The 14,309-nt window shown below is 56.6% G+C and overlaps 1 protein-coding gene across 5 annotated transcripts in view; it reads right to left on the minus strand.

Annotated features, from left to right (window-relative positions):
* Positions 1 to 14,309, minus strand: part of PFKFB3 (6-phosphofructo-2-kinase/fructose-2,6-biphosphatase 3) — a 61,082-nt gene that overhangs the window by 25,409 nt on the left and 21,364 nt on the right. The window lies entirely within an intron of this gene.

Raw genomic sequence — 14,309 nt, forward strand, 5'->3', positions numbered from 1 at the left:
GCTGCCCCGTGGTAATGCTGGCGAGTCTCACCCACCGCCACCGCCCCCCCCCCCCCCCCCCCCCCGCCACCAGCGGGGAGGAGGCTTCCCCGGTCCTGTGTCCCCACCCTGCCTACTTCCTGAATCCCTTAGAAACCTTGACCTGTCTGAAACCGGCTGCTGAGAGCTTGCGACGCTGTGCACGAGGAGGGGGCTGGAACCCCGCGGAATAACTGCGGGGAGGGGGCACCTTGATTATGCGAACTCCTAAAACACACGCCATGGACGCGGCACAGCCCGCTGCATCCTCTGGCCAGTGTCTGGCGTGTGTGTCCTTCCTCCGCCTCTCCGGTCCTCGCAGTTTTGCATCAGCTCGCGGCATTTGACAGTCGTGTAGTCAGGCCAGTGGCCGCCTGTGAAGATCTGGGGTGCTTCTAGTGGGGACTGCCGCAAGCGCGGTGGCGTTGCATGGAAGCGACTCCTGCAAGCGCTCCATCAGCTCAGAAGCGCTGCCCTGCCTTGCAGAGGCGCGCACCTCACGCCCAGGCTGTGCTGGCTGCGAAGAAGGCGGGGCTCCCCAAACCCACAGTGCAGCGGAACAGTCTGAGCACAGGCTGCCACACGTCGCTCACGTCCCGCATGGCTCAGCCGGGACAGCGCCCGCTCCCCTGCGGCCGGCTGGGCTGCTCCCGCCCCGCCCACTCCGCCCGTGCCGCGTCCCCCCTCATCAGCGCCCGAGCCCGCCCAGGGGCCGGGAGCCCCGAGCGTAGAGCGTCGCCACCCTGCCCTCCACTCCCCGCCTCCCGGCGCACAGCCCTCGCTGAGTCCCTGCTCTCCCCCGACAGCTCTGCTGACTCAGGTTTCGGCCTCGGCAGCTGTTCAGAAACCCGAGTGCCCGGCATTGGACTTGTTTTTCTGCAATGGGAGCAAATGCCAGAGATGACACCCTATAATGGCCCTGGGACAGTCCCAGTCCGCTCTTGAAATAAGAGTGCGCTGATCCAAAGAGAAAAGGCATTGGCAGGCGAGCTCCAGTGCCGCTGGCGGGAGCGGCTGCCAGGGGGTTCGCTGAGGTCAGGCGTGGGGGCTGCTGCACCCCTAGATGCTGGCAGGCTCGCCTCTCTGGGAAGAACCAGCATACCCGCTGCCTGCTCCTTTCCCACTGGGTTTTTCTTGCGAAAACCTGCCAGCAGGGCAATGGGGCAAGGTGGCATTCTTTCCTCCTCTAAGCTTGCAAACCACCGTGGTGGGGTTCAGCTGAGGGGGCAAGGGGACCACACTGCGTTCACAGGTCTTTAATCTCCTCTCTAGTAACATGCACGTCCAGGGCCCAGCTCTGAGGAGACCAAGCAATGGACGGTCCTCTCTCCTGGCGCAGCGGGCGCTGTCCCTGAGGGCTCGCCAGTAACGCCCGAGGCAGCCATCTCTGCAGAGACAAGCCTCTGTCCTCCCTCCCTCCCACACCTGAAGTTCAGGCAACCCCCTCCAGCCTCTCGTATCTAAGTGTAACGAACTGGGAATGCACGGGGGACAAGGACGAATTCACACTTTAAAATAACTGTACGACTAAGGGGGCGGCTAGAATTGGTGGCGCATTTGCAGTCCTCAAGGAAATCAGGGTAGCGCCTTATGGAAGATGAAATTACTTCGCTGCGAAACCCTTTATAAACAGCCCGACTGCAACTGAATTCCAAGAATGTACTGGGTTCGGAGTTTGTGGTTTAGACGTCATCGCCTAACTCTTCCCCTAGTTCCACGAATGGCCCTGTCTTCACTCAGCTGTCTAGGGCTTTTATGGACGTCTTGGTCCCCATCCTGGTGATCAACAACACACTCCTTCAGAAAAGGCTGCGGAGAGTGTAAACATTTCTCCAATACAAAGATATTTTTACAAACAGGACAGCTCCAAGGACTAGGGGGAATTTTATGAGCCATGGTCCTAAGTATTAAGACTAGCAAAAAAACTTCCAGATACTCCAGTGGGTTTTAAGTGAGTAAGAGGAAGTTTAGAGATCACAGGGATTAAGGAACTAGGCTAAAGGCCAAGGAGCAGCCAGCTAGTTAGGAACTTTTTCCACCCCGACACGAACAAGTTCTCCCGGGGAACTGGTGATGGGTCCGGCCTAACCCCAGGGTGCTGAGTGTAGTCTTGACACGGGGATGGGGGTGGGGTGGGGGGGCCATGATCCCGCCCATCCCATCCGGGACGACTGAGCGCTCTGGCAGGAAACAGGGAAAGCCTGGGCCGCAGGGCCAGGCAGAGGTGCTTAGAGAGCCGGCTCTAGCCAGGAAGAGACGCAGAGAAAGGATGGTGGACGCGACCTTTCTCCGTGACGTTCTTCCGCCCAGTTCCCTGTGCTGGCCAGTGGTGTGACCCTTCCGTGCCAACAGCAAAGCAAGCCCACTTGCACGACTGGGTGCCAGCTAGCCAGACAGAAACAGCCACGCCATGCCGGCGCCCACCTCTTCCCGGGGGAGACAGTGAGAGGGAAGCAGCTGCGAGCCGTCAGACTTGCTGATCACACACCGAGTGTCATCCTTTGCCCTCGGGAACAATCTCACGGCTGAGAGAGTGAAGCGAGACACCAAATTAAAAGGCCAAGATGAGCCCTCCCCTCCCCTCCCATCCAGAGACAGGGGAGAGGGCGATCGTTAAAGAAAATGTGTGTCGCTCACATGAATGAGAACACAGACGCAGACGTGCACCCCGGGGCGCACTGGAGGATTGAACGCCGAGTTCCACACCTGCGCGGGGAGGCGGACGGCAGCTCGACTCGCCATCGCCAAAACGCGGCAGCAGCCAAGACGCCCTTCCGTGGGCGAGCGGCCAAGAAACGGTGCCACATCCAGGCCAAATACCGTTCAGACGCTAAAAATAAATAAGCCATCGAGCCACGAAAGGACATGGAGGGACAGTAAATGCACATTACTGACAAAAGCCAAGCCGAAAAGATATGATTCCACCGTATGATTCCAACTCTTCGACATTCTGGTAAAAGCAAAACTACGGAGCGGGTCAAAAGACGGGTGGGGTGGCTGGCGGGGTTGGGGTGCAGGGTGCAGAGGTGCCCACTCGGAGTCCCGCTGGCCTTCCCTCTCGGGCGCAGCCCTGAGCACACTCTGACACTCCTGGCTCCTGCCGTTAGAGCACCCACATTCCTGGCCCCTCCCCCCACCCCATATCAAGACGGATACTATTTGCGTTTAGAAGTATTATTTTAGGACTTGAAAATATTTGTGCTTTTTAAAAATCAGATATTCCGTAGTCTAGTAAACAGTATTGTACCAATATCAATCTCCTGGTTTTGATATTTTACTAGTCATGTGAGATGTCAGCTTTAGAGGAAGCTAGGTGAAGGGTTTATGGGAGTCCATGTACTATTTTGTAACTTCTTATATTTCAAAATAAAAAGTTAAAAAAACACACATGCAAAAAAAACCTTAAAAGCAGCGATAGTGCAGTTTGCTCAAATTCTGGGGGGAAAAAAGCATAGTACAGCTACTATGGAAAACAGTCTGGAGGTTCCTCAAAAAATTAAAAATGAAAAAAACATTTAAAATGGATCTACCTTTTGACCCAGCAATTGCACTTCTGGGTATTTATCCAAAGGAAAACAAAACAATAATTTGTAAAGATCTATGCACCCTGTGTTCACAGCAGCACAACTTACAATAGCCGAGATAATGGAGGCAACCTAAATGCCCACCAACAGACGACTGGATAAAGAAGTCATGGTTCATATATACAATGGAATATTACTCAGCCATAAAAAAAAAATATATGAAATCCTACCATTTACAATGGCATAGATGGACCTAGAGGTTATTATGCTGAGCGAAATAAGTCAGACAGAGAAGGATAAATACCATGCGATTTCACTTATATGCAGAATCTAAGGAACAAAAAGAACAAACTAATTGGAAAGAGACTCACAAATGTAGAGGACAATCTGGTGACGGCCAGAGGGGGGCTGGGAGAAAGTGGTAAGGGTTACAGAAGTAGAAATTAGTAGTTGACAAATGGTCATGGGGATGGGGAGCATGGCCCAGGGCATGCAGTCCACAGTGGTGAAATGGCTAGGTGGAGAGCCAGAGGAGAGAAAGCAATTAAGGGGATTGCTTAATAAACTATATAAATGTCTAACCAACGTACTATATGCTTGAGACAAATAAAAAAAAAAAAAAAAGCAAAGTTTGTGTAGATCTCTGCATTGAGGAAGAAGGACATTGGCAGAAAGGTAGTCAAGATTTGCATGTGTCCCTAACACCTTTGCTTCTTGCAAATGACACACACATGCAAACAGAATTTGCATGAATCCTGCTCTTATGAAAAATGAAATCAATCTCAAGCTATGTTTTAATTTGGTTGGGGTTGGGGGCGGATTCTGTTTCCGGGCTTTGTGTAGGTCTTCGGGAGAAGGTCAGTGGGTTTGTCATCCTGGTCACGGGTTTGCATGGTTAAAACAAAATGAGAAAAAGAAAATCATGCGGAGCGCAGCTGGGCTGGTCCTTCCCTGGGAGGAAAGGAGGCCCGAAGGTGAGTAAGTGCTGGAGAGGCTCGCTGTCCGTCCTCTGCGATTCGAGGTGCTCACGAGCGGCAGTCGTGCGGCAGGCGCTGCGAGGAACCAGCTCCGCTGGACTCTCGGCCACTGTGGGTCGGGCCACAAGGAGGTACGTGATCAAACGGCTGTCACCACGGTGTTCCGTGCCCAGCCTCACGCTGAGCACGACAAAGAAACAGCTCAAGAGCTTGTAATTTAAAGCCAGAGGGGAAAATGTACACGGTTTCGAATAAAAGTGGGGAATTCATGTGGAGGCGTCAGGTAAGGTGAGAATGCGCCACATGCGGACTACGGTCAAGTCCATACTGGGACAGTAAGAAAGAGGCTGCGCGTAAGTAGGGGGTCACCTGGGACGGTCAGATCCATCTCCACTTTGTCTCTACTGACTCCAGGAGGACGCATGGAGCTCGACGCCAAGGTCTCTCATTTCTCTCTGTATTCAACAGGTGTCCGCGGAGAGCGGCCGGATCAAACACTATGAAGTCGCATGTGGCTGTCGGAATTATGAGTTCATTTTGAATTTCCTAGTGTTCCCCCACGTCTCTCTCCCTCTCTCTCTCTCTGTCTCTCACACACACACACACACACACACACTCCTACCTTTTTTTCTCACTGCTAGTGAGGCTGAGTCTCACAAATATTAACTTGCTCGGCTGTGATCACATAGCTAATGAGCCAAGGGAACAAAAACGAGGCCTTCGGCTCACCCCACATTCACCTCGGTTTCTCCCAAGTAAGTCCGTCTCCAGCTAGAACGTGCAGTCTCCCTCCCAGCGGCAGTGCCAACAGCAAAATTTCAGGATCTAAGTGGTTCCAATGACAATCGCTAAATTACTTAGTGTTTTGTTATAATGCGGCAGGACGAATACGAATCATCGTGAGAAACTATTACCAAGATTAATACTAAAAACTTTCAATCGAATGAACTGAACCTTGGAAAACACTGCTTAATGTATGAAAACGAAGAGCCAGCCGCTCAGAGATTCACGAGTCTTTATGTCTTTAGCAGTCGAACCTGGAGAGACTTCTGCCTTTCGGTGCAGAAAAGGCACGTAGAGCCAGATTAGAGAGAAATGACAGTCTTATGGAATGGAACTGAGCCAGCACTGAGAAACGAAACAGACGTGGAGGCGGCCCTGAGCGTTCTATGAGCCTCTCGAAGTTTTTAACATGTCCTAGTTTCTTAGTAAAGGAAAAGGAGAAATACTCCTGTATCTCCAACGCTGTTCGAATTACTAGAGAAAGCTCGAATTTCTATCGCCGACACCACGTTTTTACCAGAAGGCGGCCCCGCCCGTGACAGTCCTCCATGGCATGATGCCTCCCCGGACGCTGGGGCGGTGCAGTCCTATGGGAGCGGCGGGCACCACGCAAGGCTTTCACGCGGGGGGGGGGGAGGGGCGACGCGCCCCGCAAGGCCCCGGCGCCTCTGCTCAGCTAGAGGACGGAGGTGACTCCCGCCTGTGAAACGGGGTTTCCACGCGCGAGCACGCGGCAGCGCGCCCGGCCCGCGGCCTGCCCGACGCGTGGTCGCCGAGAGCTCTGTGCAAACCCGGCCGTCAGCCTCCCGCCGAATCGGTGGCGACTGGGCTAGAAAACCAAGGGTGTGTCCCTGATGCCGCCTCCTTTCCCCCCATCCAACTCTCTGAGGCCCGTCCGTCTCTTCCTGCATGAGAGAGGGCCCTCCAGGGGCCCGTAGGCACACGTGGGACAGCATGCACAGGGGGTGGTGACGGGAATCGGCTCCCGGGTTCCGGAGGGGGCCGGGAGTCCATCCACCTGCTGTCTGCAGCTGGAGGCCCTCTCCAGGTAGGACGCGGACCCCGCCCCGGGGAGGGCCACCTGCTTCTCTCAGATCAAATGCTGGCCCCTTCCAGAGACATCCTCACAGACACGCCCCGAAAGGTGCTACCCCAGATATCTGGGCACCCCTTGGCCCAGGCAGGTTGACACATAAAATTAGCCGCCACGGTTTCTGGAGGCCATCCTGCCCGCCTCCCCTGACAGCAGATCAGGGATGTTGAGCGGCCCCGCTGGGCAGCATTTTTTCAGAATCGCAGGTTAGATGTGGCCGGGCAGCTGAGCTGGCGTACAGAGGGGTCCGTCCATTCCGTTCCCGGACACCGCGGCTGGCCAGACGGACGTTTGTCGCATGAGCCAGCGCGGCTTCCTGAAGCTTCCACCGGGGTCCTCGCTCTCCTGCTGGCCTCAGGACAAGCCTGTGGCCGCGCACATCCGCGAGCGGCTAGCACCTGCCATCACAAGACTCCTGGGCCTGACCACAGCGTGGCCACAGAGCAAAGCCGCCCCCAGGAGCGGATTCACCCCCTGGTGTTAAAAGAATCGGGTTCCAGGGAGAAGTGTTGAGCGACACCACCAGACCTATGGCAAATAGGGAAAGGGGCCGGACACTCACATTGCCATGACGAAAAGCAAGTCTGAGGAACTGTGGGTCATGTGGGTTCACAGTCTCAGCAACGGACGACCAGACACCCCTGAGCTCCAAAGCCGACCCAGTGGGAGCCGGGGCACAGCTGAGCCAGGACAGAGCGTGTGTGTCGGGGGGCTGTGGGCGGGGAGCTCAGAGCCTCCGCCCTGCCACTCACCCCGTGGACACCAGGCCACAGGACTCCCCGCTCTGGACCCCCACCCCCTCATCTGCCGACGAGCCATTTGGACGGTCCCCAGGCACCTCTCCCGCGTCTCCAGGGATCCTAACTGTTCTCGATGAGAGATCAAGAGAAACGACACTAGTTACTAGACCGTCGGCAACTTAAAACAGGGACGGCCCCGCGTCCGGTGCCGCCGGAGCTCGCCGCAGCGTCGGCACACGGGAGGGGCAGGATGCGCGTCCGTTTGCGACGATCACATCTGCGGTGACTCAGTTCGGCTCGCGCTGGGGGCCGGAAGCGGCTCCCGTAGCTGCTGCGGGACCCACCCGGCTCGGAGGCGCACAGGGCGACCCGCGCTGGCCATGGCGGGCTCGCCTGTAAGCGCGGGACCTGGCTTCCCGCCCACCTCCAGGGGCGGTCACGAGGACCGGACCAGATGCGAATGAGCTGCTCCCGGACACGCTGTGCGGTCTCAACAAACGCGTGGCGGTTGGCGCGCTGGACCGTCCAGGGCCACCGCGAGGCTAGCGGCCGAGATGTCCGCACGGACTTCTGCACTTCCCCAGTGCTCCGTGACCCGCCCACCGCCCCAGGCTCCTCAGCAGGCCGACTACATGCCCCCAACCCACACGCCAAGGCGAGGGGGCAGCCCGGCCCACACGCCGAGGTCCCTGACCGGGACTCGGAGGGGAGCGGGAGCTGAGAGCCAGCGGCCGTCTGCAGGGGCAGGAGCGCCCCGGGCCGGCGGGAGGGAGTCCGCGGTTGAGAAAGTGGGGCATGGGCCGGTGTCGCAAGGCCCGGGGCCCGCGACGCTGCCGTGGTGCAACCCCGGGATTGACACACCGGGCTGGCGCCCCTCCCCTTCTCGGGGCCCCTCATCCTTCTTCTCTCTCCCGGGGGAAAACATCCTAAAAATAGAGCCGATCGAGGCCGACATAAAACTGTGCTTTAGCATGCGTTCTGAAATCCACTGCTGAGCCCAGGATGGAAGCGCCGTGGTGGCCGGCGTGCGTCATGGGCAGCGTTCGCGCGGCAGAGCGGGTGGTCTGTCACCGCCCGAGGCGAGGCCAGTGCGGTGCCGGTGACGCCCCAAAGGGAGGCAGTGGGGTCGCTGCAGCCTCCCGGGAGCCTCGCGCCCTGAGGAGCGGTTGAAGAACCGGAGGCGAGACAGAGAACGGACAGAGGACGACAAGCCCATGACGTAAGACGGTGACGGCTCGCAAATCCAGGAGGACCCGACTTGCGCCGCGCCGCTCCCGTGAGCAGAAACCAGGCTGCTGGCTGAGCGCCAGGAGGGGGCCCCTCGCACTGTCCCGCAGCGGACCCCGACGGGACAGAGGGACAGTGGGTCCCAGCGGCAGCTACGTGCCCCCTGGCCGAAAACTTTGCCGAGGGTTCCCACGAGGGCTGGGGCTCAAACCAGCGCCCAGCCTCTGGCTAGCCCTGCAGATGGGGGACCCTAGGATTCTGGGACAGGCCTGAGCCCTGCCCCAGCTCACCAACCCGATGACTCTGGGCAGGACACGTCCCTACGCGTCAAAGATCTCAACGGTCCTCTTCTGTTGTAAGGTTTTTACATCTAGAACTGCAAAATTGGGTGAATCCAGGTACAAAGCTGCTGATCCAGGGTTGACTCACACGTCGGATCGACGGGTCGTCAAGGGGCTCGGGGCCACAGCCTGGGTGGGACGTCCCCTTGACGAGCCCCTTGGCATCGCCACGTGAACTGAGCTACGATGTCTTCCCATTCACCCCGGGGCCACCGGGGGCCATTCGAATGGGCGCCCCTCAAGCAAATCGCTGTACCCGGAAACTCCAGACCAGAAAAAAGTTTCACATCTGGACCAGCGCTCTGCCGAGTGATCGGCGAAACCTCCGCGGTTCCCAAAAGTGTGACACGGGATTCCCACTCGGAGTAGCGACAGTTCTGGTTTAATTTTTTAATCCATAAGCACAGTCTTTACACATAAAGCAAATAGGATAAAATGGCAGCGTTGGCTGAATCTGGGTGAAGGCTATCCCAGGATGCTTTGCACTGTTTTTGCAACGTTCCTGTAAGTCAGAGATTATGTCAGAACGAAACATTAAAACTCAAAGCATTTTAAGTTCACGAGGCACATAAAATGGTAAAAATCCTGCACATTCACCTCAAAAGGACCTTCCTCAGATTTGGAAGTCGCATGCATCTGATGAAAGTTCTAACACAAGAAATCAAAGATGTCTCTAAAATGCTAAACCAATTTCTCGACAGACACCTTGCAAGACATACAGTCTCGTATTACAGAAAGAGGGTGGAGAGGTACTAGGCTTTGCCTTCGGACGAGGCTGCTGACACGCTCCGTCTCCAACCCTCACGGGCACAGCGCCGTTCTTAAATTCATCTGCCACGTTTCCCCTCCAGAACTGGAGTAAATTAAACAGCTCGCGTGAGTGGTAAAATGTAGAAAGCAGAAGATTCATTTCAGTTTACGTGGCGACCCTGCTCGCTGTGTGCCCTGCGGCCACCCCCGCATTCCTTCTCAGCTGACTGACCCTTCGTGTGGCAGATGGGCGGAGGCAGAGACCCCCCCAATGTCAAGGTCAGTTGCCTCCTGCCCCCTCCGCAGGGATGGGTCGTGATGGGTGGGACTCATCCACCCACCGTCTCCCACGGTGACTCCTCTGGATGTGGTCATGTGACCAAGTCTTTAGAGTAAGCGACAAACGACATCCTTTGGGTTTGGGCCACTGTCGGTCAGGTATCCCGCTACCCCCACACATGTTCGCGCCTCGAAAACTTAACGAGGAACAGCCTGCTGCTGAAGCCTCGCCCACGACAGAAACAGTTGGTTAACACACGTGTTGTATGTGACAGGCTTACGTGCTGTATTCTTGCACTAGTGAGCTAGAGAAAAGAAGATAACAAGAAAACCATAAGGAAGAGAAAACACGGTTACAGCCTTTATTGAAAAGGACACCACACCTGTCAGTGGACCTGCTCGGTGCAAACGCGCCTTGTCCAAGGGTCAGTCGGCCACACCCAGCGTCCAACCCCAGGACAGAGGCTTCCATCAGAACTGCCGGGTGGGGCTCAGGCTTTGCAGTGTTTTGAAAGCTCTTCCAGAGAGACCCCGTCTGGATGCCCACTCCCCGCCACAGGGCCAGCCTGCGCTCAGCTTCCGGCTGGGGCCACCGGAGCGGGGAGGCATGCACGCACCTGACCACGACTATTTCACGCCTTCCTGAGGAGACGAGAGGTATGTGCAAGGGAAACCGTTTGTAAAAAAAAAAAAAAAAAAAACCCGCCGGGGGGTTTGGAAGCGTTTTGGAGAGATCCACGCACAGACCCTCGGGGGTCGGGCGTCCGGGGGTCCGGTGTCCGGGGGTCCGGGGTCCGGGGGTCCGGCACACGGGAGCCTTTCGGAACTGGCGCTCCTGCTGCGTCTGCAGTTTCCTGTGTGGCTCGGGACGAGCGTCCCAGCAGCCTGGACACCTTCTCTGTTTGTTTTGTTTTGTTTTTGAGAATGAAGAATTGGGTTGACCTTCTGAGGCAGGCTGGAGTTCTCAGCATACTAAAGTCCTAGGTAGTTTCCAGAGCACATTGCCCTAACCGGCTGTCATGGCGAGGAAAAGTCCCCTGAGATGTCCCCTGTCCCACCCTGTCCCTGCACCGTCCTGGGGCGAGGAGAGCCCCTGGAAGTCCCCAGGGGAGGGCAGCAGCGTGGCACGCAAGGACTCAGTCACCTTGGGGTGGGGTGGGGCGCGCGCGCACGTGTGCATTCAGGGCACTGGTGCTCCAGACCCCGCGGGGGGGGGGGGGGCGGTCAGTGGGGACAGACGGCCACCCCGGCTGACCCTGCTGTGGAGCAAGTGGGACCGTGGGGCATCGGTAAAGGATTGCACCGTCTGGCAGAGGCTCAGCCCTCCGCCCTCCCAGCCGTGGCCCCGGCCCCTGGACTGGGTGACAAACTTCACCCACATTTGGGCCTCGTCCAGCGGACACAGGAAGAGCGTGGAGCGGTCTCGCCTCCGTCCTCCACTGGCAGCCAAGGCCCCGCATCTCAGCCGGGAGTGGAAGGCCTAGCGGAGAGCCAGGCGCCGGGGGCTCCGGGGGACCGGGGGCTCGGGGCAGCGGGCGTCCCGCGTTCACCCCTCCCGCCCCCGCGGAAGCTGGCCGCTCCGAGCGGAGCATGCGCGTGGCGTGGAGCGCTGGCCTGCGGAGATCCGGGGCCTCAGGCCTGGGGCTCGGGAGGCTCTGCCTCTCCCAGAAGTGGCGTGGGACTCAGAGCCGCCCCGCTGTGCGCTGGGCTCCCCTCTTCTGGTTCACGGCGCACAGACCGCTCTCACGCTCGCCCACCCCTCACGTCCCCCGTGCGGTGCTGGCCCTTCTGCGTCCAGGACCCGTGATCCAGACCCTCCAGGGGTGGGGGGAGCGTGGGGACAGGGCGGAGAGCCTGGCTGGACGTCCCCGGGGGGACTTACAGGGAGACTGCAGCGAGCACGGGGACGCAGAGCCAGAGCGGAAACCAGGGCCCAGGGCTCCGCGCTCGTCCCCTCTGCCCTGCCCCGGTCCACTCTGGTGCAACACGTGTGACACCAGCCTCACCATTTCAACCACTTCTGAGTGTGCGGCTCAGCGGCGCTGACACACTCACACTGTTGTGCAACCATCGCAACCGTCCAGGACGTCTTCATGTTCCCAGACTAAGACTCTGCACCCATTAAACAGGAAGTCCCACCCCCCTTCCGTAGTTCCTGGCAGCCCCACTCCACTTCCTGTCTCTGAATTTGCCTGTTCTGGACTCTTCATATACGTGGAATCGTGTATCTGTCCTTTTTGTGACTGGCTTATTGCACTTAGCATAACGCCCTGTGTCGGGGTGTCCTTCCTCTTCGAGGCTGAACGATGTCCCATCGTGTGTAAGGACCACACTGTGCTTCTCTGTCACCTGTCAGGGGACACCTGGGTTGCTTCTCCCTTTTGGCTGTTCTGAAGGGTCTGCTCCGAGCAAGGGTGTGCCTCTGTTCAAGCCCCTGCGTTCACTTCTAAATCTTTAGCTTTAAAAAAAATGTCAAGATCAGCCTCCGTATTACATGATTAGGATATGTCTTAGTTTTAGGAACACATTCGACGATTTGCTAATTTCCAGAGAACTAATACATAGAGTAGAACATCATAGTTTGGATTATTAAAAGTAAGTCCAAACACATATTTGCACACATCGTACGATCAGCTGCTGAGAAACAACTAGAGAGAGTACACACGAGCACTCACTATGGCTACTTTTATGTTAGGGGGTTAGGGATGATCTCTTTTATTTTTGGACTGTCCTATCCTTTCTACAATGAGCCTGTACTATTAGTATTATTAGGAAAAAAACTATTTTTTCCCTCAGTCCTATGCTCTAGGACTGTCTGTGGGCCTGGGGTCCGTACAGACTTACATACACATCATTTATTCATTCATTCACTGAAAACAATGCAAATTATAGACATTTCTAAAAGCTGATTGGTTTGAATGGCTGAATACCGTGAGTCCAGTAATTATAATGTGGCCGTGGCTCTCGCTTAGACTGACCTCACTAACGGATGCCCCCAGTCTGGGATTAGTCACATGCCTGGTTGTCACTCAGGGGACTCAGCGGTCATCTCACAGCTCACCCAACTGGAAGGGACACTGGGTTCAGACGCCACCACCACGCCCTTTGCCGCCAGCTGCCTCTGGCCGAGCCCGGCTCACACAGGTTGGTGCTGCACATCTGTGTTCTGCTGTCTTGGCGTCCACCTGCTCAGGCAGGTTCCCTCCCACCCCGGGCTCCTGGGGCACCAGTCCTCAGGTCGCCGTGGGAAAACCCAGCCATGAAGTCTGGAAGTCGGGGGGCCACATCTCAGAGGGGAGGAGGGAGGAGCAGGCAAATCCCTTGTGCTGGGGAGCACCGGAGCGAGGTGTTGTCGGTCTCCTCGGAGACGCGGTCTTTCGGCACGGGTGGGAACCAATGGTTAGCGAATAAGTGGGCAGAAAGCTCTGAGCAAAGAGTAAGGAATTGGGGCAAATAACTCAAAAGCAGCGTACCGCCCAGCAATTTCGAGCTTCTGCCTGCCTCACCTGCCCGCTGCTCCTCTCCACGCAAACCACACCGCCTGGGTTCAAATCCAGTTCACTGCTTACCAGCCGTGTGACCTTGGACCAGCGTCTTCATTGATAGAACAGGGAAGGTAATCGAGCCCGAGAAGTAGTAGACTTTTTTTTTTTTTATTCTTAGCTGATAATTTCCTCACTAGCTGCCTCTGATTGAATACATCGGGCCTTGGATTGGGTACTTTAAACAGATCGTGCCTAAGCCTCAGCTCCACCCAGCCATCCAGGGACTCTTGCCCTTCTAGATAAGGGAGCAATCTCAGAGAGACTTAGAGATTCGCCCTAGGACACCCAGCGGCAGAGAGGCGAGGAGGCCTTGGGTGGGGGTTACCCAAGGTAGGGCGGAGGAAACTGGGACGAGAGCATTTCCCGGGCGGTACCTCAATACCTAGAACCGAGCCCGGCCCAGAGTAGATGCGCCAGGAGCATCTGTGAAGCGGGCGAATGAAGGAAGGAATCAATGATGGCTGTGCAAGTCAGTTGCACCCACAGGCTCACAGACAGGTCTGCAGTGCTCGGGCCAAAGGAAAAGGGGAACCGACCAAACCCAAACGAACGCGTTCTCCCCCAGTCTGGGAATCGCCGACTTTAGGCTCCTTAAATTCCCCACTGTGACCAAGGCTGGACCAAATCAACCTGCAGCCCTGGGAGCATCAGTGGGTACCACGGCCCATCTCATAACTGGTCTTCACGACAGCCTCCAACGCAGCACCCACCCTCATACATCCACCCTCCCAGGCCCCCAAAGCTCTCAGCAACGTACACCACCTCACAGGAGTTTTCCATGCTCCCAAAACAACCCCACCCTACCCAGCCTCAGAAACGTCCCATAATTCCATTTTACGGCATTCTATTATATGTGTATATGGGGGGGAGGGAATCTGATAAGAGGAATTCATACTAAAATGCGAATGGCTACATTTCAGTCATCTGGTAGCTTCTGAATTGTTGTTCCAACCACCAATCAAATCAGTCAAGCCCTACCCTGTTAGAGTTTACTCTAGAGCTAAGAAATTTGTCACATAAGAAGCCACTAGA

Source organism: Rousettus aegyptiacus, unplaced genomic scaffold, assembly GCF_014176215.1.
Source record: "Rousettus aegyptiacus isolate mRouAeg1 unplaced genomic scaffold, mRouAeg1.p scaffold_m13_p_10, whole genome shotgun sequence".
NCBI classification, from domain to species: Eukaryota; Metazoa; Chordata; class Mammalia; order Chiroptera; family Pteropodidae; genus Rousettus; species Rousettus aegyptiacus.